This window comes from Vulpes vulpes, chromosome 10 (assembly GCF_048418805.1).
Source record: "Vulpes vulpes isolate BD-2025 chromosome 10, VulVul3, whole genome shotgun sequence".
NCBI lineage: Eukaryota > Metazoa > Chordata > Mammalia > Carnivora > Canidae > Vulpes > Vulpes vulpes.
Genome location: NC_132789.1, coordinates 39,215,379 through 39,242,011, shown reverse-complemented (window position 1 = coordinate 39,242,011; position 26,633 = coordinate 39,215,379). Strand labels below are relative to the sequence as shown.

The 26,633-nt window shown below is 50.0% G+C and overlaps 1 long non-coding RNA gene across 2 annotated transcripts in view; it reads right to left on the bottom strand.

The window, feature by feature from the left end:
- Window positions 1–9,310: 9,310 nt before the first annotated feature.
- LOC140594180 (uncharacterized) overlaps window positions 9,311–26,633 on the bottom strand; it is a 157,102-nt gene continuing 139,779 nt past the window's right edge. For both annotated transcript variants that reach the window (XR_011994761.1, XR_011994762.1), the window contains exons 3-4: window positions 10,603–10,838; window positions 9,311–10,211 (exon numbers count right to left, since the gene is read on the bottom strand). This is a non-coding gene — a long non-coding RNA (uncharacterized lncRNA). The remainder of the gene's footprint in view (window positions 10,212–10,602; window positions 10,839–26,633) is intronic.

Here is a 26,633-nt window from a genome sequence, read left to right as displayed (position 1 = left end):
ACACACAGAGAGAGAGGGAGAGACACAGGCAGAGGGAGAAGCAGGCTCCATGCAGGGAGCCCGACATGGGACTCGATCCCGGGTCTCCAGGATCACGCCCTGGGCTGAAGGCAGGTGCTCAACCACCGAGCCACCCGGAGGCCCCTTGTCTCAAAGACTCTGTACCTGCTCTTCCTACACAGCTCTCTCCTCCTCATCATTCAGGGCTTCCTCAAATGTCACCTCCTCAGAGAAGCCTCCCCTGACCACTCCAGCAAAAGCAGCCCCGCTCAGCCCCCTTGTCCCACTTTGAGCTTCGGTCTTCTCCACAGCACTCGTCAGCATCCAACATGCCCCCTTCGCCTTCTTGTCCCGTGTTTATTGTCTGGCTCCCACCGTACAACACAAGAATTCGGGATAGGCAAGTGGTTTTCTTCCCCGTGTCCCCAGCCCTGGAAGGATGCCTGGTACCCAGCATACCTTGCTGCCTGCCCGACCAGCATCTATCGCACATCACGCCCTCTGGGGATCCTGACTGGCCTCTTTGTCCTCTCTGTCTCTCGTACTGTCGTCCAGCACAGTGGCTCCCAGGCAGGGGTGGCCTTGTGGCCTCTGCATGAATGTCCCTGGAGCAGACGTGATATACCTGGGCTGCAGGGGACAATGCTCGAGCACTCCTTGCGGAGCACGAAAGGAACCAAATTCCACCTCTTCGACTCAAATGACTCCCAACTCCCCCTTTCTTCGTCCCCCTCCTAGGGTTTATGTACATATATAGTGTATAGTGTATGTATATGTGTATACACTTTAATAAAGTGTAAATATATGTTAACAAATTAATTAATAAATATATAAATAAATATAAAATAAAATATAAATAAATATATACTTACACTTTATTAAACGTGTTGGGATCATGGTAGGTTGACACAGAGTTGTACGAAATAATACAGAGAGACCCCACGAACCTTCCTCTCGGTTTCCCCCAGTGATAACATCCCACAAAACTATATTATAATGTGAGAGCATCGAACCCCGGCGTTGGCATCGATACAGAACATTTGCATGAGCACAAGGAGCCCTCCCGGTGCCCTGCCCTCCCTAACACCGACAACCGCAAGCTCTTCTCCCTTTCCACAATTCGGTCCTTTTGCCCCTTCCTTTCCTTCCACACTTTCAGACCCCACAGTGTGGCCGTCAGGTGCTTGCTTCCCTCGCATCTGCTTGCGCTCGGCCTCCACGCTGGCCTCCCCTTCCCTGTGGAGGCGCATCATCTTATCATTGCCCTGAAGTGACACTCTGATTTTTTTAGGCCCTTCTGATTCATGCAGGGTATTTACATTTATTCCCCGCTTCCTAAGGGGTTGGTGTCTCCCTGTGCAAAGAGCATGGGCTTGGACTCTTGTCTCCACTTCTCTGGGCCTCAGTTTTCTCGTCTATAGAAGGGGTCAGTAAGCCCCAGCCCAAGCCGAGGAGATTAAGTGACACAGTGAGGTGACTCTGCCTGGGTACCTGGCACAGGGTGGGTATTTGATGCACACCAGCAGGGAGGGGGAACCGTGCATAACTTAGGATCACCTATAAACCTCGGCCAGTGTGCAAAATAAAAATAGCAACGAAACAAAACACCATTTCCTAGTGGGATTAAAGTCAGAAAGGGCATCTGATCCTAGAACAGAAATCCCACAGTTTGCTCGTAACAGCTGATAATCGAATCAAACTATTGTCTGTCAAAAAAAGGCATCAGGGATTTGGGGCAGGCTCAGGAAATCTGCCAATCAGTGGCATTCATCACACAACTGGCTGCCTGCCCTTGTCAGATTTCTCTACCTTTCTGGACCTCTTCCTCTCGGTCTGTCAGAGGGGAGGCAGCCTTGGCCTGTGGTTTCCTCACCCTGTGCTCCGTTTGTGTGGATGCCCTTGGGTGAGGACGGGCACTGACTCAGCCCTAACTCATGGGCACCCCCTGGAGGTGCGAGGACCCCAAGTGGCTTGCAGCATGGCTCACTTCGCGAAGCACAGTTAACAGCAGAGGATTTCATGTGACATCCTTCTCCTGGTCAAGGAGGGAAAATGGAGCAACGGTCGACCTTGCTCAGGTTTGTAAACACCTGATAACCACCCTGGATGCAAATGAACGGGCTCAAACTCTGAAAATATTCACATCCCCTCTTCTCTTAATCCAGTGTCCAGAGGGTCTGGGGCTACATTGGCCAATATGGTAGCCACTTGTCACACCTGAGTATTGAAACTGAATTTCAATCCAATTTAAAATCTAGTTCCACCGTGGCACTAACCACATGTCAGGTGGCTAGGGTAGTGGGCAGCACGGCTCCAGGACATTTCCAGCATCACAGAAAGTTCGACTGGACTGTGCCGCCCAGAACTGTCTGAGACACCTGAGCCCAGCTCTCTCCACACCTTCTTCTGAGAATCAGCTCACCATGCTCCCCGTATCTTCTTCACTTGTTCCCAAAGGGCCCAGGCTGGAGTGAATCATGACCCCCTGCCAACTTGGGTGTCCATCCAGACCTCAGACTATAACCTTATTGGAAATAGGATCATTGCACAGGTAATTAGTTAAGATGAGGCCATCCTGGATTAGGGTGGCCCCCAAGTTCAACATGACTGGTGTCCTTTAAGACAAGAAGAAGACACAAAGACTCACATATGGAGAATGCCATATAATGACAGAGGCAGAGATCGGGATGACACATCTACGTGCCAAGGAACACTAGGCTTTGCCAGCAACTGCCAGCAGCTAGGAAGAGGCAAGGATGGGTTCTTAGTGCCTTTGACGGAAGCATGGCCCTACTTATACCTTGGCCTTGGGCTTTCGGCCTCCAGAACTGGAGCAGAAGAATAACTTGTCATTTTAAGCCACCCAGCTCATGGCAATTTGTTAAAGCAGTTCTAGGAGACAAATATAGGGCCCCACCTGGAGACCCCCACATTCTCATACAACCCCCTCTCTCCCTCCCTCCCAGGCATCTCAAAAAGTAAACCCCTAGACATGACACCCAAGAGCCAATCAGATCCCCGGCCGTGCCAGCCAGCCAGTCACTGGACGAGGTAACAGTGAGGAGGCCTGGCATGGGAGGGGTGCTTGCACGCTCGGCTGGTGGGGCTGCCCAGGAAGGAGTGGGAGCCCTGCAGGGAGCCTGCAAATCCCACACTTTCTTTCTCTTCAATTCTAAAACAATATCAGAAGCTTCCCAGAAAGCAACAAGCCCCAGGCGATCCAGTCAGTAGTTAAACAGTGGAGCCTGATAGCTTACTTTATTAACTAGCTAAATCAAAGGGCTGTTATAGTCTCTGTCTGGTAATAAAATGCAGGAAGGAGCTGAATCACCCACCTATTAGGGTGGTGCTTGTGCAGTTAATGGTCGTGGCCTGGCTGGGCCCAGGCTGGACCACAACAAAGGAGCCGGCCTGTCCACCTACAGACCCTACCACCTCTTCCGCCCATCCGGGCTCCACACAGCCCACCTGCCCATAGCCACCTGCCAGTGGATGACGGCTGCATCAGAACCTGTTTGTGATGGCTTGCTTTTTAAGTACGCCCAGAATTATCCCTCTCACATACAGTCCTACTCAACTCCAGGATCCCGCCACAACGTCAAACAAAAACAAATAAACCAAACCAGTCAGAAATCCAAGGTTTATTAAACCAGTTCTTTAAGGAAGTGGCCAGCATCAAGTTTTTATAGTGTATCCTCAACACGTGCAAAGCCCCTAGAACCAAATGCTGCACAGCACCGATAAACCCCGTCCAGAGCCAGCATCATCGTCCCACCACACAGAGCCAGGAAACTTTCTTGGGGCTGTTCTTCTAGGTACTGTCTCTTCTGCTGCTTTAAAATGGGAAAGAAGGGGCACCTGGGTGGCTCAGTGGTTGAGCACCTGCCTTTGGCTCATGGTGTGATCCCAGGGTCCCAGGATCGAGTCCCACATTGGGCTCCCCTAGGGAGTCTGCTTCTCCCTCTGCCTATGTCTCTGCCTCTATGTGCCTCTTATGAATAAATAAATGAAAATCTTCAAAATGGGAAAGAAGAACACTGCTGTGGCAAGACAGGCCTAAAACTGCTGCCTTCCCTCAGGCAGCTTCCCGGCAGAGCCACTTAGCACAGCTTAGCTAGCGCTCTGAGCCTCAGTTTTTTCCCATGTAAATGACGACTCCAGTGGGAGCTATCTCCTCCACCTGCAAGGTGAGTCTCTAAAGGGCTTGAGAGTTTGGTGCATCATAAACTCTCCATTAATGTTCCTCATTAATGTAGCTTGTTGATGAATTAGGCGCCTAGCACATAGTAAGTACTCAATAAATAATAATCACGGTTATCATTTCTGGAGGAACATCTAGCAAACCAGGCTCCAAATGCAATAAAAACTTTTTATAAAAAGCTCATTAGAACAGATTCAACTCTGCAGCCGCCCAAAGTACCTCCCTCAGCGCGTTCCCAGGATACCCAGAAACGACTGAGCCCCCATCTCCCACCAGAGCTACAAGCAAGGCCCCACAGGGATCCACAAAGCCGCCTGGAGCCAGGGTTGGCAGGTGCTTAGGGGCTGAGCCATCGCTAGCCCCTCCTGCAGGCCACCTGACTTCTTACTGTACCAGGACAGGGGCTGTGGGTCCAGGAGCTCGACTCCATCCCCCTCTGTTCCTCTGCCCCCCCCACCCCAGGATGTAATCCCATGCTCCCCAGGCTCAGACCCACTGAGCATCCCAAAGAGGGAACTCGCACGGGTTCATTCCCCTTCCCAGGAGAAAAGAGAGCGGGGAGAAATGGGCAGGGCATTTTCTTGTCTCCTGGGGAGATGCTGAAATTCCTCTGTGTTTGCTTCTCAGGTGTGCTGATCCCACCTGGAGCCCCGCCCTTCTTGCCAGCATCAGGAAGGCACTAAGGCCAGCGGCCTCTTCTTTGCCTGTGATTAGATCTCTCTGGAATCGGTCCACCTGGCACGGGCCGGGGGTTACCTCAGATCCCGTCTCTGTAGCTTTCCAGAACCGGGCTTCGCTGTGCCACCCAGTTTTGTTTTGCATGAAGGGTTTTCTGACACTCAAAAGCGATCAAGCCTGGAAATCCTTGCTACGAGGGCAGGACTGAATGCATGCAGGATGCATGCCTTCAGCTGCAACGTCAGTCCTCCCTTCTCCCCTATACAAAGCACCTCTACTTCCTCCTGGAGCAAAGATCTGGTGAAACACTAAGAGTGGGCACACACAGTACACAGCAAATCCCAAATTTCGTGGCATATGTGCCTTTCCAGATGACTGCATGGATACACTCCATAACACATTGTTAAAGTGATAATTAGCGATAGACTTGTTATGAATATTCCAAATAAAATTTCTCTCCCCAACAGTTGATGGAGACAAAGGGCATCACATGAAATGTAAAAAGTAATAGAAGGGGGTTTTGTATACAGTATGCATCTATTAAAAGGGGATTGGGACGATCACGTCACTCAGAAGTCGAGCTCAGCAAATTAAGCCTCTCAGAATCCATTTTCAGCTGCAGGTGCCCGAGGATGGCTACATCCCCCTCCGTGCTGAGGGGACACAACGCCCCCAACAGAAAACCTAAGCAACAGAACTCCAGGAAGGGGAGAAGCCTCCAGGTCTCCAGGGCCCTGCTGAGCGAAGGATGCTAGAGATGGGTGGGTGAGGACAAACCAGGGGCAACGCTGAGCCATGGGCAAGCCTGTCGCTACCACCAAGGTGCCTCGCACTGAGAGTGAAAGAGAAAAAGCCTTTTACTGTATTTAGTGGTTGGCTCCTCCAGGGACTTGCTCAAGGCCCCAGCTCTGCCCCCACAACCTCTTACATGCAATCCGATTTTTAAATTCACAGTGATTTTGCTCCACGTGGAGCACTGGTCATGCCAATGGCCCGCTCCCCCTCCTCCCCACTGCCTAGCTCACCAGGGCAGACGAAAGACTCCAGGCACATGCACGGATGGAGGCAACGAGGGGAGGGACACACTGAGGCCAAAAAAAAAAAAAACAAAGGAAGGAGCCCCAGATGCCAGCACCGCCCTGTCCACACAGGCTGGTGGCTCGGGGACAGGGAGGAAACCAGCCCTTCAAGAGCTCAAAGGAAACGGGGAGAGGAATGCAATTAGCAGTGCGGCCGTGTCTCCTCTGCTACCATCCGGGACCGGGGACTCACTCAGATGGAATATTCTATTTTAAGGGCCAAGCTGAGCTCCTAGTCCAAGAGGGAAAATCAGATGGTGGCACGTATCAGCATGTGCACAGTCGTGTGAGGGGAGAATCGCCCCTGCCCCCCTCACAGGGCTCCTCGACATCCCCCGACACCACTTCTTATCTTGGCTGGTGACACAGTCCGAGAACAGCCCTAAAGCCACCTGAGTACACCCCCACACACACACACACACCTTCAATTTCTAAGTAAGGAAACCAAGGACCAGAGAGGATGAATAATGTGCCCAATACAAAAGGCCAGAACTCAAAGGGGGCAGGACTGGTTTCAGATTGAGGACCCGTTGAGCTCCTCAATCTTGCTTTTTGCTATTACAGCCATGCTACCTCTCCCCGCCACCCCCACCCCACAGACACGCCTTTCCTAAGTTGGGCTAAATGAATATCCAAACCACAGAATTATCCTTGGAAGGAGCAAAATAAAACATTAGGATCAAAATTCAGAGAAAGGAAAAACACTATAATGTTAGTGTAGAATAATCTCAACGCCACATCATCCCCCACACCAGCTTCTTCAGGCCCCAAGGGAAGCCAGCCTTCGTGAAGGGGTCACCAGGAGTAGCCCGGGCGGCGGTGAGGGGCAGAGGGGTGGCCGCTGGCGGCCTTCAGGCGTCACACTTCTGCCACAGGGCCTTTGCACTGCCTTCTTCCTCTGCGGATGCTCCTTCCCCAGATATCCACAGGGTTCGCTCTCTTATCCCCTCCAACTCTTTCCTCATATGCCCCCTTCTCAATGAAACCTACCCTGGCCACTCACTTTAAAATTATTTCCTGAAACTCCCTATCTCCTACATTCTACCTCCTTGTTTCCATAGTACTTACCACATTCTAACAGACTATAATTTACTTATTACTATTATGTTTATGTTTATGTTCATGGTCTACCACCTTCTATTTTTAAACAATATCCATGACAACAAGGAATTTTAACGTGGTTTGCTCCTGAGTCTCCAGGGTCTGGAACAGTAACCTGGCACATAGTAGATGCTCACTAAATACTGGTTGGAGACATGAATGGACGGTAGCTCTCTTCCTTTGTTTCTCATCCTCCCTGCACTACCTCCGCTAGCAACAACCACCTACTCCCCTTAACTCACGCTTGCCCACGTGCACCCACACACACCATTCTGCCCTTTTGTCTCTTCTTCTCCACCTGTACCCCAGGCCTGCCGCTAACATCAAGGATAGTTTAGGCTAAACTTAGAACATTCAGTAATAATACTGCCAAGATCTCCATTAAAAATTCATATTTTACATACATACATGGCTTTATACGTATGAAAAACTCTAGAAGGGCTCACAAGAAGCTGATGCCACTGGGTATCTCCAGGGAACTAGAAGACTGAGCCGTAGAGACTTCCAGTCTCTACGCTTTTGTACTATTTAAATTTGGAACAAAGTGAATATAATTAAGCATTAAACGTATTTAATTAAAAATAAAAATTGGAAAAAAAACCCCTCCCATATGCCTCTGCTCTTGTCCTCAACACCATCTTAATACAGATTTTTCTGGGTGACGGTCTACAATGCTACCAGCCCTGGGGTAGGGTGCTGAAATGGGAGGACAGTTCTCCTTTTTCTCTGGTTCCCATATTTTCTTAAACGAGATCGTTACTTTCATAATGAAATATTTGAAAACGTTTCCATCAAGCAGAAGGACATGAATTAATGCAAGTTTCCCTACATACATAAAACATTGAGACTTTGTTTAAGTCATGAATCCCTTTACCTTTAATTTTGTTTCCTCCCATTTGGATTTCAGACCTAACAGATTTCAGAATACGTTGGGTAAGCAGTGCCAGGGTCTCCGGAGGCACACAGACAATGCCTTCAAGGAGGTGCTATCCAGTGAGAACGACCACAAGCACATGTCACCGCCTAAAGGACACACTCAAAGATGACAGCTGTCATGAATGGGCCAGTGGATCAGGTGTGGTTTCATGTTTTTCCTTTGAGACTTTTGGATTGTTCCAGATTTTTCTGCCCTGAGGTATATAATCAAGTTTCTCCTCTTACTATGCTATGGCATAAGTGTGTGTGATTAGTCATTGGCCTCTCTAGGTGTTGGATCTTCCAGAGGATCGAGCCCCTGTTTCATTCACCCTTGCCTTCTCACCCTCAGCTTGGCGCCTTGCAACAGTGACTGCTCCATAAATGGGTCATGAAGGAATGACTACTTCGCAGCATCCAGTGAGGAACCATGAGATATACCCCAATACGAAACCTGGAGAGAACGCCACTCCCTCATCCGTCATCTGCTTAGCTTAACTGTCATTCATGGGTATGCTCTGTGGTGGCCAAGGGAAAGGAGGCCAGAGCTACCCAAGGGTAGATATATAAAGTCATCAAAGAAAGGGCACATGCAGCCTTCCCAGTGGCCCAGGCCCTAATGCGCTTAGGTGCCAAGCAATTAATGCAGGCTCCATACTCCAAGGTCTTTGTAACCTTCATCAATTGTCCTTTGATCTCCTTCTTGGGATTTACCTTAAGGAAATAATTGTATGAAAATTAACTAGAACCATGTTCATTATTATTAATGCTGCCTAAAACAGAGGAAAATCGGAAACCACCTAAACTTCAAGCCATATGAAATTAGGTAAATAAATGATGGTCTGTCTCCATAATTGAATACTTTAATATTACCATTGCTATAGACTCCTGCAATTCATGGCAAAAACAAAAGCCATGAGACGTGTATTCTTTGAGTTGTATCTGCTTGGCTTTGTTCCCTCATACTAAATGACTTAGCGCCCTCATTTTTTGAAAATTATATTTCTGGTCTCAGTTGTCTCTTCTGTAATTAAAGGCATTACTTAATCATTAAAAAAAAAAAGCTTGATCTAGAAAGCTAATGCTCATGATAAGGCGTTAAATGACAATGTATGTTATCAAAGGACATACGTGGCATTGTGACATTGCAGTTGCATTTACATATATAATTATATGCATGAGTGTATGTATATCTGTATACACACACGTATGTGCAGGCATGTGTGTGGCATCACATCTATGCAAAGCTCTTCAACAGAATCGTCATGGTTGTCTCTGGGGTAAGTGGGATTTGGGGCTTGTATTTTTTCTTTCTTTTTTGTCTACATGTCTGATGTTTTTATAATAAGGACGTGCTGCTTTTCAATAACAACAACAAAAAAACCAACGTTACTTTTAACTGAATAAAGACAAGAACACTGTCCTGGAGAAGGTGAGAGTAAGAGCGTGAGGCTGGAAGAGAAACGGCTGAGGTGAGGGCATGGCCTCCTCGAAAGCTACCAGGGATGGAGCCCTGTCCCCGTCTCCCCTCAAACTTACAAAGACATTGGTTCCACCAGACCAGACTTTCTTTCACACATTGGGCCACAGCATATCCACTACAGACACGGTCCTCACCAGGAGAGGCAGGGGCCCCCTGCTGGGTGGGTCTCCCCTGGGACAGGATGGGGTGGGGCGGGGAGGACAGGGCAGCAAAGCACCAAAGAGCCTACCAGGAGGCATGCTGACCAGGCCAGAAGAGGACCCCCGCTCACATATGACACAAGTGTGCCATCAACTTGGCAACTTCTGAGAATCAGCAACGTTTAGAGGTGCTTCTAGCCTAAAATGAGCCAGTTTCGGGTGAGACAGTTTAATCCAGGACTCAGAGAGAAACAAAGTTCACACTTCCTCCTGGAGAAGGTCGCCCAGGACTACCAGAGCTGAAATGAGAGCAACCTGCTTAGAAAGGCAGAGGCGAGATCTTCACGGTCCATGAGGAATGGCATCCGGGCATGATGGGACCCAGCGGGGCCTTCTTACAACATTTGTTGGCAAAACTGGCTGTAATTCGGGAGATGGTTTTCTCAGGGCTATTCTGAAAATTGTGGACCCCCGCTGCTTCTTCGGCCTCTGTGGCCTCCGTTCCAGCTTTGGCCATTGCAAAGTGAGAGTGAGCCGCTGTGCGTCCTCCACGCGCTGGCCCTGGGCGGACTGCTCGGGAACTGCTGGGGGTGGCTCGTGGTCACGGCTGGCATCTGTGAACAGGGAGAGCACTTATCACGATTGGACTCTACCATTCTCCTGCTGTCATCATGTCAACAACGGACAGAAACGAGGCAAGCAGGACGGAGTGGACAGCGGGCGGGACACAGCAGGGGCTTGGGCAGGGGTTAACGAGGGAGGTGGGGCCAAGAGAATGACAGGAAGGACCAGGGACCAGCAGAGATGAAAGAGTTCCGGAAGGGGGCAGAAGGCGTGAGCAGAGAGGCCAGGCCAGCTTGGGCTGAAGCACTCATGTTCCTCGCCATGCCCTTGTCACCTCCTGCATGGCCCATCTGCCTCCCAGCCTTTGCCATCCCAGCCCCACCTCCCAACCCCCACCTACTACTAACCCTCCTCTAAGCCCTGCCAGAGAAACAGACTTACTTCTCCCCTTCTTGGGCCTGCACGCCTCCAGCGCCGGCTCTCCTCGGGGCTCCTGGGGGTGTGGGAGCGTTCCCTTCCGGCGTCCGCTTCCTCGGCCTCTGGCACGGCGGCTCAGTCTGTGCTTCCAGAATCTCCTTTCTTCCCATTCTTCAGGAAGGTGCCAGGATGTTTATGTCCCTCGACTGGACAAGATCCAGCAGGAGTGGGCAACGCAGAGCCAAATCCGAGACACCAGACTGAGAGGGACAGGAAGGGGAAACACGGGACAGTCCTGGGTGATTTGGACCATCTGGTCACCTCATCCTAGATTTACAAGTGGACATTTAGGCAAGAGACCAAACTGGATCCGAAGTCTAAGTTCACCATACAGCACGGTCACCAGATTACTTTTTATTTGGGACCCAAGACCTTTCGGCACCACTGATTTTCACAAACACAGGTGCACACAGATCTACCTACCGAACACGTCTACCATCAGGACAGCTCCGTATTCTCAGAAAGTGTGAACACTAATCATAATCAACAACCTGCTCTGATCAAGCCAGACTCCGCGGAAGCCCATGCAGGGGTGCCCTCACTCGAGGCTTCCTCTAGGATGAGCACACCCCCTTGCTAAGGCTCTCCTCCAAGCTGCTCCCCTGGGGTAGTGGCTGGGGACATGATGCCAACCCAAAGATCCCAGCACGGGCCGGGAGCTTTCCTTCTGCTTTACGGCCACAGGAGTGCTCACCGAGCCAAGCTGGATAAACATCTTACAAATATAACTATTTCTTGTGACCACAAGAATGACTGAAATATAAGAGCCCATCACTGGTAGTCCCCAAATCCTAAAGCACCTACTCTACACCAGTGGTTCCCAAACTTCAGTGTGTAGAAAGTCTTCCGGATGAAACAGATTTTCTTGGTGACATCCCCAAGGTTTCTGGGGTAGAGGCTGTGAATTTGCATTTCTAACAAGTTCCCAGGTGCTGCTGCTAGTGCCCGTCTGGAGACTATAGTTTGGGAACAGCTGGTCTACGCCAAGAGAGGTTCATAGTAGCACCTATCATGTTAAGGATCCGCTACCATTACGAATGACTCACTTTCACTTAGCATTCAAACCTCACCCACAGCAGAGGCTCAGAAAAGGCTACAACACGAAGAAAACTCACTGCTGATCATCAATGCAGGCATTTGAAGGCTTTAACAGAAAAAGAATAAGAAGCCCCCTAGAATCCATCTGATGATCTAACCCGCTCACTTCATGCAGTATCACCAAGTTTAGGGAGGTTGACTCGTTCCAAGAGACAATGAAACACAGATAATCAATAGCAGAACCCAGACTAGAAACCTCAACAGCACTATTTCAGATCATGCATATGGGATCTTACAAAACCTCCTGACTTTTGCCATTACGAGAGTCACAAGGGTCAGGAGTTTCTGCAATTGGTGGTGAATTTAGGCTTTTTCTTCCTGTCTGTCCTTCACGCCAGAGCACTCATCCTATGCCACGGTCAGTTCTTAGCAAGCCTGTGATGGAAGCCGTTCCTGATTCTCCAAGTTCAACTGTGAATCTGCTGCCTAGAAGTCAGAACCGGTTTTCTTGCAGAAATCCCATTCCGCGTATGTAGGGTCCCAGGGTAAGTCCTCCCGCCAGGCACAGTGTCGCCGGACCACAGTGATGACAGTCCACGAAATCAAACACCATCGTGCATATTATTTCCTTAAAATCTCCTTCTGGGTTTCCACTTGGTCCTCTGCCCTTCCCGGTCCCTCTTCCTGGAAAACTGCTGTCTCCACTTTTCTCGTGTCAGGCTCCTTCCGTCACCCACACCTTAGCTTGGGTGCATCCTCCTCAAGAGTCTCTCGTGAGCACCAACCCAAGCAGATCCCACTCCTCACAAATGCCGGTGACTTTCTATCCCATCACCCTTCTGCATTTTCTGTACAGCCCCCAACACCACCTGAAACATTTTGTTTCATCATTGCCTTGCTTATCACCACCTGGCATTAGGATGTGAGCTCCAAGGACAGGACTTAGCCTGTCTTGTTCACCACTGTAACTCCTGCATCTAGAACAGTGCCTGGCACGTAGCAGGCTCTCTACACACACCTGGTGGACGAAGAAATGAATGTACAGAGAAATCAAACAGAGCATCTTCTTCCAACGTGGCTCCCAAAGTTGAAATTTGAGACTTTGCTTCGAATTTCTCACCCTCCCAACAGTAGGAGTTGGACTCCTTGTGCTTTAACACGATGTGGAAAGAGGAAATGAAGCCTTAGGCTGGCGTCCTCAATGACAGGAGAGAGCAGACAGGAAGTTCCAGGGATTGGGGGTACTGCTGAATCTGTCCCCAGCTCTGGTGCCCTTTCACACAGAGAGGTTGTTGTTGGGTCGGGTCTACCCTTTCAGGGTGCGAGAGGCAAACCCTACAGTGAGATGATGAGACGTTTTAGAGTCAAGATTTGGTTTCAAACCCTAGACAAGTCATTTAAGTCTCTCTGAGCCTCAGTTTCCTCATCTGTAAAATGGGGATGGCAAAATGCTCCAGGATCAGGGTACTTGGTAAAAGACTATAACTTGCTATTGAATTATTAGTAATCAGACCATGCAGTCTCTGGAGGGATCCAAATCTGTGAAATTTCTCAGGGTGTGCATCTCCACCCAGTCCTGCGTGCCCACCTCTCTTAGTTCTACCCACTGAGGGCAACTCCCAGGCTTCTGTGCGGAGGCCCCCAGGCCCGTGACTGTGGCCCTGGGGCCCTGGCACGGGCCACTTGGAGCTGCCCGCGGTGTCGCAGCCAGAGCGACAGCCACAGATGGTGCGGGCAGAAGGAGGCCCAGGAGAAGACCACTGTGGGAAGCCGCAGAAGAGCACGGGGAAAACCGTCAGTGGAACTGAACCAGGGCAAGTGGCAGAAAACTGGCTGACATCCCTCAACTTCTGGCCAAAATTCTCTGGATAACCCAGAGTCCCAGAGATGGGGACTTCAGAGAAGCCAAATTTCCGTCTCATCACCAGGCTCTGGCTTCTTGAGGTCCCAGCAGGGGCTGGGGGTAGGGGTGCACTCCTTCCTTTCCCGAAGGTCTCCTCACCACCCCAGCAGCAACCAGGTTCCCATTAATCAAATTTTAATGCTCCAGGCAAAGAGGCCCTTGGCCATAGGGTGCCTTGACGTTACAGATGTCACCTCCTCTGACCCAGTCACTCCAGTCTCCACTGGACACTGTCTCTACTCTTCATTAAGTGATAACCTTAATGACAAATCTGCGTGCAAAGAGTAACCCCTCATCCCTTCTACAAGAGTTCGATTCAGTCGGGTAACTGGCTACTAACCACATACAACTGGGCATAGGCTTTACGCAGCGGCCCATTTGGGGAAAGACAAGCACAGCAGCCAGTTCCTGCCCTTGAGAGTCTGGCGGTGGGGGGAGGGGGGGGCACAGAATTCATCACAACCACGGAGAAGTCCTTGGTCCTGCCAGACACACAGGGTGCGGTATGTGGGGACCAAGGTTAGGGGCTGCACTAAGGTCACCTTCAGTAGCTAAGTTCTCTTCTGGCTCCTAAATGCTGCACCCATCAGGGTGTCTGGGTCACAGGCAAGTGCTTTCATTTCTGGCAGTGTTATGATGTGATGGGTGCTGGTAGCTGCTTGAATCTGAAAAGCTTCAGGGGCTACGTCATGCATCAAGGGGCTTCATGAATGGAAAGATATCAAGGTGCAGAAAGGGCAAGAAAGGGAGTTCCTGGGATGAAAGGGATGGAGGCTGGTAGTGTTTGAGGTACGTATGAACTCTCCAGGGAGAATCGTCCAGAAGCTACAAGATCCCTCCCCCACCCCCGCCGCAACCCCTCAGCTCTGGGTTGGCTGACGATGCCAGTTGGGGAGATACCAGCCTATAAAAAATAATGAAAGCGTGAGCGTGCCAGGGAGAGGACCAGGGGAATTCATGTGCTGAGGACTGCTGGCTTTCAAGGAATGCAGAGAGAAAGATGCTAGGAGAGGGAGGAGGACCATGGAGACTTCTTCAGCCTGTCCACTCACTGCATTTGTGTTGAGGGCCACCCATTGCCCTCTGAGGGTGGACACAGACCCACTTTATCCTCTCCATCTCCTTCTGTCCTCCCACTCTCCCTGGGTTCTGGGTTAGGGTGGGGAGGGACAGCAGGACTCTGCTATTCAAGGTAAATCCTGGCAGACAGGTCTGGGACTTGCTCACGGGCCCACCCTGCCATCGGGGCAGACACTGGAGGAGGGGCCTCCACCAGCTGGAAGTGGGTGTGAAGGGCCCCATGGTCTCTGGTTTGGGGTTGGGCAGAGCTGGCCATGCAGCATCCCACCGAAGAGAGAAGAGCCTCACTCCCAACCCGTTCAGGTTTGCTCACCCTGTCACACTGCACTTTCCTGCCCATTCACCACTCTGAGCTCCTACATGAGCTCTTTGTCTGGGGTGCCCTTCCCAGCTTCATCTTGGCATTTCTCACTGCCTTCTCAACACCTGGTTCCAAACACCTCCATCAACACCTCTTTTCATCAATATCAATCTTCTCCTCCTCGTGCTCCCAAAGTATACTGCTCTCATAGCAGTCCTCCTTAGGGACTAACATCACCTGTCTGTCTCTCCCACTGGACCATAAAATCCCTCAGATTAGGGTCTGCACCAGGGGTCACCGATTCAAACGCACATAGGATCACACAGGTCACATAAATGGGTGAAACAGCTCATGTACGGGACCTAGATGGTAGCTGTCTTGGTAGTGATCAGACAATTGGGAGCCTCGGGATCTGTGCTGAATCAGATGGGCTGGCCTTACCCAAAGGAGGCAGCTGCCCTTATGGAAAATACTACCACGTGGAAATGTGAGCCCATACTGCCAGAACTTCAGGTTTGGGGGGGAGAAGCCTGGTATCAGCATTCTCATGTGAAATCACCCCATCGTCATGTGTCAGCAGCAAATTCAAATTTAAGACACCACACTGCGAGCCAAATCAAATGCATCTGCAGGCCAGACTGGCTCAAGTGCCACCAGTTTGTAGTCTCTGGATTTATTTCTGCATCGTAGATACTCAGCAAATGCTTGCTGGTTGAAAAGCAACTGAACGAGTGAATGAATGAAGAGAAAAGAAGGAGCAGATGGGTGAGAGAGGGAAAGCAGGATGGTGCCCAAGCGCCAAGATGCCAAGTGGCAGGTCGGGCAGCTCACAGTGACCCCACTGCCAAGCTGTCAGCGTGAACATCATGGTGGTCTTGCTTGCTGGCTGAGCGGGGATGAAAACCTGGGGGCCTCGTGAACTCCGAGCCGGCAGCTAGCTTCTCGGAAGGCACTCTACTAAAGAAGCTCTTGCTGCAGCCCAAACACAGACGCTGAAAACCAGCTGATGCGCACACGCTCACGTGAACGAGGCGTGCGAAAGTGGAGGCGCAGTGTGCCACGGATTCCACATTCCCAGCAAGGCCCACCTTCTGCTGCATGTTACAGACGTGTTGAGGGAGAAGAGAGAAAGGATGGTTTTGCAATTTGAGGGTGCAGGGGGAAAAGAAAGGAATCATCCAGCCAGAACTCTTTGTTTCTGGCCAGAAACACACACACACACACACACACTCTCTCTCTCTCTCTCTCTCTCTCTCTCTGCTGCCTCGTTGAGTGCTCTGAAGCTTCAGGGAAGGCACAAGCAAGCCTGGCGCGGACCCTCGGCCTCCAGGAACACTATGAGGAGGGAGTGGTGTGCAAGCAGCCTGTGTGGAATGCCTGGGGTTGCAAAAGAAAAGTTATTTCAGGTTCAACTGAGTTATAATTTATTTTTTCTAACTGATCATTACTGCTGCCGGCTCTATAAATAACCACCTAGGGAGTCTGCTTTTCTGCTCCCAAATCCTCAAAAAGCATTGCCAGGTTCTCTGTGGTTTCTGGCCTGCCAAGCACACAGCACATTTCTCTTCTGTGCAGCCCTTCAGGGAATCCTTCTGCAGCGCATGCCAAGGAGTCTGCTGTGCTCTGCCTTCCCCATCCAATTCCTCTCCCTCAGACAGGCCACCCGCCCCTCCTCCCCCACTCCACAAGAGGCCTCACTCCCAGGACACAGGAGGTTCCCAGGCCAAGGTCCCGGCTTCTCTCTGTTTACTCTGCTTCAACCCAACTGCAACCCTTGGTGCTCCGAAGACAAGAGTTATTTGTAGCGCAGAAATCCAGCTGCAGCATCGTTCCAGCTCGAGCCCAGAAGGGAAAGGAGGGTTCCATCCAGCCTGATAGTATCGCCAGCAAAATGTCGAGGGTCAAGACAAGCCCAGGAAGGATGGCTGTGGTCTACGTGAAATCAATTTCAATGACTTAAAGAAGAATTTGTCGGAGCATGACTCCATTTAATCAAGTACATAAAAGAGAAAGCATGTCTGATGGTATTCTGATGGATGTATGCTTACGTGCTTTCTGACCACATGGAGTTTTCTCTCTAAACAGAGGACTTCGGGAGGGTCTGACATTGGGAAAGACCCACCAGGCGCCAAGAGCTGGGCCTTTCACGCTCATTGTTCTGTTTCATCTTCACAACATCACAGCCCTGAAGCAGGTCTGCCCATTCTGTATATGAGGCAGCCAAGAAAAGGGACTTGCTCAAAGTCATGCAGAAAGAGGCAAGAAGGAGACTCAAGCCAAAATTCACCAGACTCTAGAGTCCAAGTTCTTCCACTGCAATGCCTTATGGCCTCTCTAGCTAGAAGACCGAGTCTAAAGACATGTTTATTTTTCTATTTTTCAGATTAATTTTGCAGCTCAGAAAGCAAGGGCAAGTTGGATATTTAACCACAGGTCATAAATAGTCAGATTTGAACTCTTCAGAAATTAACCTCTCTAACCAGTCAACTGTGAAATCTGAAGTGCTCTCTCTTTCACCATTTATTAAGAAAATTCCCATAAAGGCTACGGTCACTTACATGGCTTTAATGGCCTAAAAATAAAACCTTGTGTATTTCTGGATAGTTTTAAAAACAATAATTAGTAATATTAACAAAACAGTAAGAAACAGATGTTAAGTTTTCACAATTTTTCAACCCCCTAAAGCAGGTTAGATAACCCTCTATATGCTTCGATGGCATTCTGTGCTCACTCTGTCGAGAGCATTTATGATACCACATGGGAATGGCCTATTTCCTCATATGTCTTTCCTTCTAGGCCAATGGTCCCCCAAGTTTTTTGGTAATGTGCCCTAGCAGCAAACATTTGATTATATCTGCATATGGGTTATATTTATTTGTAAATTATATTCATACTTCATTCAACGATTTATGAAATTATTCATAAAAATAGAAAGAATGATATATGCATGTGTGCCTACCTATGTATCTATGTGTCCATCTGTCTGTCATTATTTTCTTCCTGCCCCACAGTGGATCATCTCACCTTCCATGGCTTCCAATATGCATGTCTCACTTTGGAGACCACCATTCTAGGGGAGGTGCTCATCACACCTTCACTGATTCATTTCCCCCCATCTCCAGTAGCACCCATTAGGTGCTGGGGACTGTGTTAGGTACTGGGGATAGCAGAGCGAACAAAAGGACAAGGAACACATTTTCCATGAAGCCTACAATCTAGCAGGTGAAACAACGTCAAATAATACCAGATAGTGAAAACTGCACAAAGAAAAAAAAACAAGGTGATATGATAGAAGTGATGAAGAATGCCTACAAGGTGACGAGACAAGCCACCCTAGACAGAGAGCTCAGTGAAGGCCTCTCTGAGCTGCATGATGAGGAGGCCACCATGCACAGATCTAATGGGAGAGTGAGAATGTCAAGTGCAAAGACCCTGAAGCAAGAGGGCCTCTGTGGCTGGACTTTAATGAGTTAGGAGGAGAAGCTGGAAAAGAAAGAAGCTTAGGCTAGGGAGTCCCTGCCAGAGATGAATCCAGGCCCCACTGCCTATGGACTGGCTGACCTTGAGGATTAAACCACATGCTGCCCAGGGTTACAAAAGGAACCATGTAAAGGACTACATATATGAGATATCAATCTCATTTGGAAGGATGCCTAGCATACAGCTGGCATCAATAAGTGGCAGCCCTTGATGGCTGTTCACTTGTTTCTCACTGATCTCCCCCGCTGGCACACAAGTTCTATACCAGCTAGGCCTGGCCAGTTTTCGACCTTGCTGATCTAGAACAGCTGTCACCATGCCTGGCTTATTGGAAGAGCTCAATGAAAATTTGGTAAATGAATGAGCTGCATAAAGGCTACAGAAAATCTGAGTTTGGCTAAATATAAAAAAAATAGATTCTTTTTAAGCAAAATGTTTCCAGTTACCAAATTAATGCCATGTATCTCCGGGTCTTAAGTATTTTAAACAGAAATGGGAGAGTACCCACATTCCACTTAGTACAGATTTTCTGCTTCACGTGTCTGTGAGAGGCAGCGGGGCACATGCATTAAGGATGTATGGGCTCTGGAGAGAGCAACCACCCTGGTGGACATCCTGCCACCACTAGTAGCCATCCAGATCATCTTGCTGAAGTTACCTGCCTTCTTTGCAGCTGTTATTTTATCTGTAAAATTGCCAAAATAACAGGCCTACTTCATAGTGGTATCGTGAGGCTTAAGTGAGTTAATGAATACAAAATGCCCAAGAAATGCTTAGGATGTGGCACTACTGACTTAACCAAGCCCCAGTTGTTAGAGACTTGGCTACTCCTCAGGTCTTATTAGAAGCATCACCAATAGGCACATCCTTACAGCCCCTGCCCCACAAACAGGATTATTTTCCTTTAGAGAAAGCACTAGAAAGGGTGTTGCCAAATCGAAGGATGTACAGATTTTAAGGCTTTTAACACATACCAAGTGTTGACCCATTTCCTTAAATCTTCGTCTACACGGAGAACGAACCTTTGAGAAAATCTTTGCCAATTTGTTAGGGGAAAGAACATCTCGTCGTTTTAATTTGCCTTTCTTTAATTACCAGGGATATTGAGCAGTTTTTCCTTTGTATTGCCTCTCCTGTGAACTGCCCTTTCTTATTTAAAAAAGGAAGTCCCTTTTAGTAATTAGAAGCAGCAACACAGACAGCTCGAAGCAAAACCCCCACTGCTGAGAAGGGTCAAACAGGGCTCGATGGACACATGTTGTGGAACTGGGCATCTTTTTACCTTGTGGAAAGTGGATTGATGTGAGCTCTGAGGTTCTTTCTAACACTGGGATTATTTAACTCTGGTCCAGACCAGCAAAGGAAGCAAGCAAATCTGATAGAAAAGAAGGCCTGCAGATCAACAGCTGGACTCTGGGGACCCACCAATATCAGTGGCCTCCATGTTTTCCCAAGATGAAATTTGTATCTCGACATCCCTCCTGAACCTCTGCATAAGGACACCTGGGTTGTTTAAGAAAGAGAAGTCAAAGTGACAAGGCTAGGTCTCTAGTAGATAATTCTAGTAGATGAGAGCAGGGAATTCCTTAAGTCTTCCCTTGACAAGATGAGAAACTTTTGGAGGGGGCCACAGACTAAATCCTGTTACACCAACACCTTCCCACTCAAAGACAACGTAGCACAAAGGTTTACAAGGTGTGGCCAGCAGCCTGTTTATGCAGCCACATTTGTAGGACTTTCTTCCTTGCTCTGCATTCGGCTTTGGTACAATCACTGGACAGGGAACGTTCCCCTCACCCCACTCATCCACAAGTATTCACACTGCAGTTTTCTCCCGAGCTGGTCAAAAGCCTGTGAGGACTTGGAGAATGCCCACTGTGTTCGTAGTAAGCAGACACCTGGCTTCAGACTTGCTGGCTGTCTGCTCTTACGGAGCTGTGCTTGGATTAGAAATCGGTCTGAATGTATCTGCATCCTTAGGCAGAATGCTGCAGTGTTGTCAGAGGACCTTCTACATTTTCACTAAGGGTTTTTTTTTTTCCCCTCCCTAAAATCTGCCCCGCTTTGGCGGTCACAGCTGAAGCTTCTTGCTGGGTTTGGCCCTGCAGGCATAACGGCAGTGGCAAACACAACGCTCACATCTCTTAAATTACTAGTCTGGGGAAGAAGTCACATGTGGGGTGAGAACCTGGCAGATTTTCCCGTGGGCACACCTTCAACATACAAACCTGAAGCAGCAGAACAGTAAAGCCGGCAGCCAAAATAAAGCCCAAAGCAGAACATCCTCCAGGAGGGAGGCGGAATCAGATTGAGGCAGAGCCAGGACTAGGTTCTTGGCAACACGAGTGAAACTCCAAACTAAGAGGGAAGGGAGTCCTTACTGCCAGCCCCCAGGCCCACCCCTCGGATGGGGAGTGGGTGTGAGGAGGCCTCCGAGCCCGGGAGCCCGGCATGCGACCCTCAGTCAGTCGAGGACTGATTGGCTCCTGATGTCAAACAAATGTCTCTCTCCATCCTCATCTGGGGATCCTGCTGCAGCCTAGTGTAGAGTCACTCTAAACCTTGCTCGAGCACTACACCTCCCTCCCTCCAAAAGAACCTGCGAGCATGCTGCACCGGGCCAAGAGCTGGGGCCGATCAATGCCAAACCTTGTTGCTCCCACCGAGGGCTCGTGATTCAGCCGAGGAGATGAGAGTCACAGTAGCAGCTGGCAATACAGGACATCAGGAGACCGCAGCCAGCGCCACTAGAAGCCCCAGAGGGCAGCTGGCATAGTCAGGGGGAGACGAGCCCGCCTTGATGGGAAAAGGGGTTGTGTCCAATGCTGCAGGGCAGGGAAAGTTTGGGCAGGTGGAGAAGAAGGGAGCTGGCAGGCGGGGGCAGGGGAGACTGTGACAGCAGCCTGGGAGGCTCTGAGGGCAGCCCATGCTGCCTGCGCTGTCGGCCCCCTGGGGTGGGGGGGTGCTGTAAGGGAGGCAGAGACGAAGAGAATTTGATAGGGAGGAAGGAGGCCAGATTTCAGAGAGGTCTGAATCCCACACAGAGAAGTCTGGGCTTTATCCAATAAGCAGTAGGGAGCAGTTGGAGTGGAGACGTGTGAACAGCAGATTAGCATAATTAAAGGAGAATCTTAAAGACTTGAGCTTTTTGTGGGGACACTACGTAGGCTAGAGGTGACAAGAACATTAGACAGCTTCTACAATGGCCCAGGCTGGCAGCGGCCAGGTGTTGGCCATAGGAGAGAAAGACACTGGAAAGATGCCGTGGAGCAAAGGTCTAAGGGGCCCGGGGAGAGATGCAGTAAGAGGGCTTATGGATGAATCTGGCAATGCACAGCTCGGTGGCTGGTGGCTGGGAAGTGGAGGTGGCTTTGTCAAGCGTAAAGAGCCAGGCTGGAGCTGAGGGGGTACGGAGTGTTCAGACAGTTTTGCAAGAACCTGAAAGGGCCCAAACATCCAAAAGGCGGGGCATCAACTAGGAACAGGAGGCCACGGACGAGGCCCCGTAATTCCGTGAAAGGGAATTACAGACACAGCTGAAGTTCTAGCCAGCGGTGCCAAAACAGCTGGCCGTCCAAACAGCCAGTCGGTCCCCGCCTCTTCCGCTCTTGATTCTCCCCTGCCAGTCTGTCAGACCCCAGGTTGCGATCAGCCATAGAGAACAGGAACAGGGACACTCAGGAGCCTAGATTTCAAATTCTCTCTTCTGCTGAAGCACAGAAGGACTTAGTGATTCTCACGCTTAAGCACATGCTCATAGCTCGGTGTTCAAGTACTGAGTCATTTCTTTCCCCTTCCCGTCCCTTGCCCCTCATCCTCTCCTATCCCCTCCTCCTCCCATCAGCTCCTCCTCCTCCTCCTCCACCCCCTTAACCCCTGCCAACTTCCCGGCCTGCATTTTCTCCATCACATTACTGTGCGACTCTCCACATTTCCTCTTCCCTCCAGGCCTGCCTCCTACCTCTTTAGAAATGCTGGGAGTCCAAGGAGGTGACCTACAGATGCATGGGGACAGAGGACCACAGATTTCAACAAAGACAGGCAGCTAGTTGTGAAAGGAGCACTGAAGGCTAGTCAGGAGCCTTGGATTTTCAGAGTCAGGCAAGGGAATCAGATAGAGATCCTTAGAGACAAGGGGTCTCATGATTCCCCAGCTTTGCTGACGTAGACACAAGTGTTCTCACTCCACAGATACAGATGGCAGATAAGCAGTTCCCTTTCAGAGAGGTAACCCCAAGTGCATGCTCACAGCTGCAGTTACTCTGAATGATAGTGGGAGGGAGGGAAGGAAACAATGAGTGCAAAAAAAAAAAAAAAGGCAAATGCTTAAGGTGGAATGGACTTGAACAGTGTGAAACACACACCTCCTCCAGTTCCTGGAAGACAAAGATGAGTCAAACAGAAGCTTAATTTCAGAGGCATTCCTCCTCCACTTGTCACACACATTCCCAGACACAGAATCATCCGTCCCTGTGTCACCCAGCATCTAGAGCTACCAGCCACCGCCTCCTTGTAAGTTAAGCTGGAGGCTCAGCTCTGCTCCCGCAGGGTAGCTGAAGGCAAATGGGGCCATGTAGGGATGCTTCCAGTGACCTGAGGGCAGGAGAGTGTAGGGGAAAGGCAGAGAAGGTCGGTATCATGGGGCTCTAATGCAGTAGCTGAAGATCACCCGACCCGCACAGCCCGGAATCTGCAGTTATTTCTAGTTTCCTAGACAACCCTGTCTAAAACAGGTAGAAATCTGAAATCCATCTCGAAGAATAACACAGGCCCTGGGAATGGGACAAAAGAGGAGAGGCAAGGGGTCAATGCCATGTGCCACTTCAGGGAACGGGGCCAGCAGGGGACACGAAGGTCTTCTTAATGGGAGCCGAAATCCCATCAAGCTCTGCGCTTCCCGTAATCTCGCATTTGTGGCCAAGAGAATGACTCTAATTCTGGGTCACTGGATGGGGATGTGGGTTATACAGCTGCAAGAATTTGTCAAAACGGATCCGTGCATTTCCCTGTATATAAATTAGACGCCAGTAATTCTGGCTCTCCCAATCAATTGATTGTGGGATCTTGGACGAGTCCCTGGGCATTTGGTAGCCCAGGGTTCCCTGTCTGCCAAGCTGAAACCGGAATTTACAATTTTAAGGGCTGACTGTGGTTGGAAATGGGCAGTACGTCCAGGTTAAGAAGGGCCATGATCGAAGCGAAGAAGAATTTCTGAATGGGATTAGCTGTCTGCAGAAACCGCCCCCTCTCAAATCATCCATCCTGGAAAAACAAAATTTTGGAAAGAAGTGAAGATGCCATCCTCTACATCACAGTGGAAAACAACTGTTCCCTTTGCAGTACTGCCTGCCCCGTCAGGTCCCCCGAGCTCTTCCACTTGAGATCCCCCAGTGGCCTCAAGATGGGGGCATGCAGCTTTCTTTCCTTCCTTCCAAACTCCCCTCGCATCTTTGGCATCCAGGTCCTACAGCAGGAGCAGGACTCTTCTCAGAGGGGCGGGTGAGGGGAGAAATGGTTCACACAGAGGGCCTGCCGTGTGCAGACAGCTGGATGGCTGCAAAGACTCAAGAGGCCCACAATCATCACCCCCAGCCCATTTCTTATGGATGAGAAAAAAATGAAGATCCAGAAAAGTGGTGGAACTTCTCACTATTTCTGAAGCTCCCCCACCCCCAAAAGAACAATGAAGCTGCCCATGCCTATCTTTAGGCTGGTCCTCTCGCACTGAAGCACATCTGCTTGTTCTACAGAAGGCCTCTGATGGGTGACTTTGGGACAGAAGGACTGGATCTACCACAACCAGGCCCTGAAGCATACCTGGTGATTGGTCTGGTTCACCTGCTTCTCTTCTCAGAGGGGCCCTGAGCCCTGGGGAGGACCTCCAGTTATACAGAACTGAGCGACTGCCGCCGCCAGGACAGAAGGGAACTCACAGATGTCTTGATGGCAGCTACCCAGTGACACAGCTGAGTGGTGGCTGACCCAGGGAAAAACTCTGGATAAGGAAGACTCTCAAAGGAACATCAGATCTAGACTGCAAATTGCTTTAGCAGCTAAAACAGGCATAAAGATTGAACGACTCGCTCTAATCCAAGGGGTTTATGCCTCTGGCTCTCACCCTTGACCCAGCCTATTCATCAGTATTTTGATAAGCAGATTCCCTTCACAGAGCTACTTAATCTGGGTTTCCAGAGAAGTCTTGCAGAGATTAATGAGAGCACTGCACTTCCTGCCGGTGTTTGAGGCTAGAGCAGTTCAACTGCAAAAGTGAAGGGACCTGACATAAGGCGTACCAACTTTCGTATCACTGGCCTTGACCCCACTAGGGGTTGACTCAGGCATCTTTTCCATTTTGATACTCGGATCTCTCTCTCTCTCTCTCTCTCTCTCTCTCTCTCTCTCTTTAAATCCACTTTCTCCTCAGTATCCAGGAAATTTAAAGCCCTTGCCTATATCCTCCTTGATGCCAGCTTTTAGTCAGAGCCTGAACAGCATCTGGAGCTAAACACAGATTAGGGGCACAGGGCTAGGAATTACAGGCACAGACAGGAGGCCTGGCACTGCCAACGGGCACCACCAGTGAGCCAGACCTGCATGCAGTCCTCCTGTTAAATGCCCCCTGCCTATAAGCCTTTAGGTGGTGGTGGGAAGGGAAGCTGGTGACTGGGCTCCCCAATCCTGAGGCTCATGGAGGCACAACCAGCACCTGCCACCCGGCCCCTGCCCTCAGAGGATGCTCCACAGAGTTGCCACCTCCCTCACTGCAGGGATGAGCTCTGGTCTCAGCCTTGTCTTCTCTTCCAACTGTCGTTAAAGAGGGGCAGCTCTGCATGTTGCCACCCCGTTAGGAATGACCTGGGGGGGCAGCCCAGGTGGCTCAGCAGTTTGGTGCAGCCTTCAGCCCAGGGCGTGATCCTGGGGACCTGGGATCAGGTCCCACATTGGGCTCCCTGCATGGAGCCTGCTTCTCCCTCTCCCTGTGTCTCTGCCTCTCTCTGTGTGTCTCTTATGAACAAATAAATAAATAAATCTTAAAAAAAAAAAAAAAAAAAAAAAGGAATGACCTGGGGAAACTGTCTGCATTATACCCTGGAGAGATGGGAATTATCTTATAGCAAAGTAAGACATGACCAGGGCACTTGGGATTTGAATTCAGTTTGTCAATTATTGGTTAGGAGTAAAATCAGGTTTAGTTAGTTGGTAGGACCCGTACATTTGCTGTAAGAAAAAGCCACAAGAATTAAAATGTACAGCTATGGCAAGAAGGAGGATGAGCAGTGGTAGCAGTTTCATCTATGGCTAGTACCCAGGTTAACACCATCTGTCTCTTACAGGTAGTTCAGGATTTGGAAACAAAACAAAAAACAAACTAAAAACCAAAAAACATAACATGGAGCTTCGAGTTCCCAAACAGGCCCAAAGGAGTTGACCAGTCAACTAACAAGGCTCTTATGATGGAAAAGAACATCAGAATCAGAGCCCCTCTGTCCTTTATCTCCCCTCCTGTGACTGCAACTGGTGTCCTAGCCCTGGCTCTCCAAGGACAGAGAGGGATAACCACCCCACCCAGTTGAAGTTCACCACTGGAGGCAGATCTGGGCTGACATTCTAGGAATCTTCAGTGCCCTTGACACAGGCAGTTCTCAAAGTGTGGGGTGCAGGGGCCCTCAGTCTGTGGGCTCAGCATGGAGGGATGGACATGTCTGTAGGGTGGGGGCCAGGCCCAACCCCTCTGCCCCACTGCTCCCAGAGCCTGGGTCTTCACTTAGCCCCAGGGACGGGGACAGAGTGGAAACCCCTGGTGCCACCACACTGGCAAAAGTAGATGCCAAGGCCCTTGTCCTTCAGCCAGAGCTGGAAGCCAAAGAGGTCAGGCTGACCTACAGCTCGGAGTCAACCCCAGGCTGGCCACTGCCTGGCCTGCCTCCTGGCCTCCCTCTGGAGCCAGCCTACTCTCCGTGACAGGCTACTTGCCAAGGATTCACAGTGAACTTGGCTGCTCCCTGTGGGATTTCCTGGGTCTGGACCCAGAACCGGCCTGGCGAGCCTGGACCAGAAGGTCAAATATGTTCGACAAGGTGACCCATGCCCGCTACCTCTTCCTTCTTGCCCTCCTCCTTGGCTACCCTCCCTTCTCCAACTCAGTCTTCTCCTGGATCGGTTTCTCTCTGACCTTGGCTGATCTCTGGCATA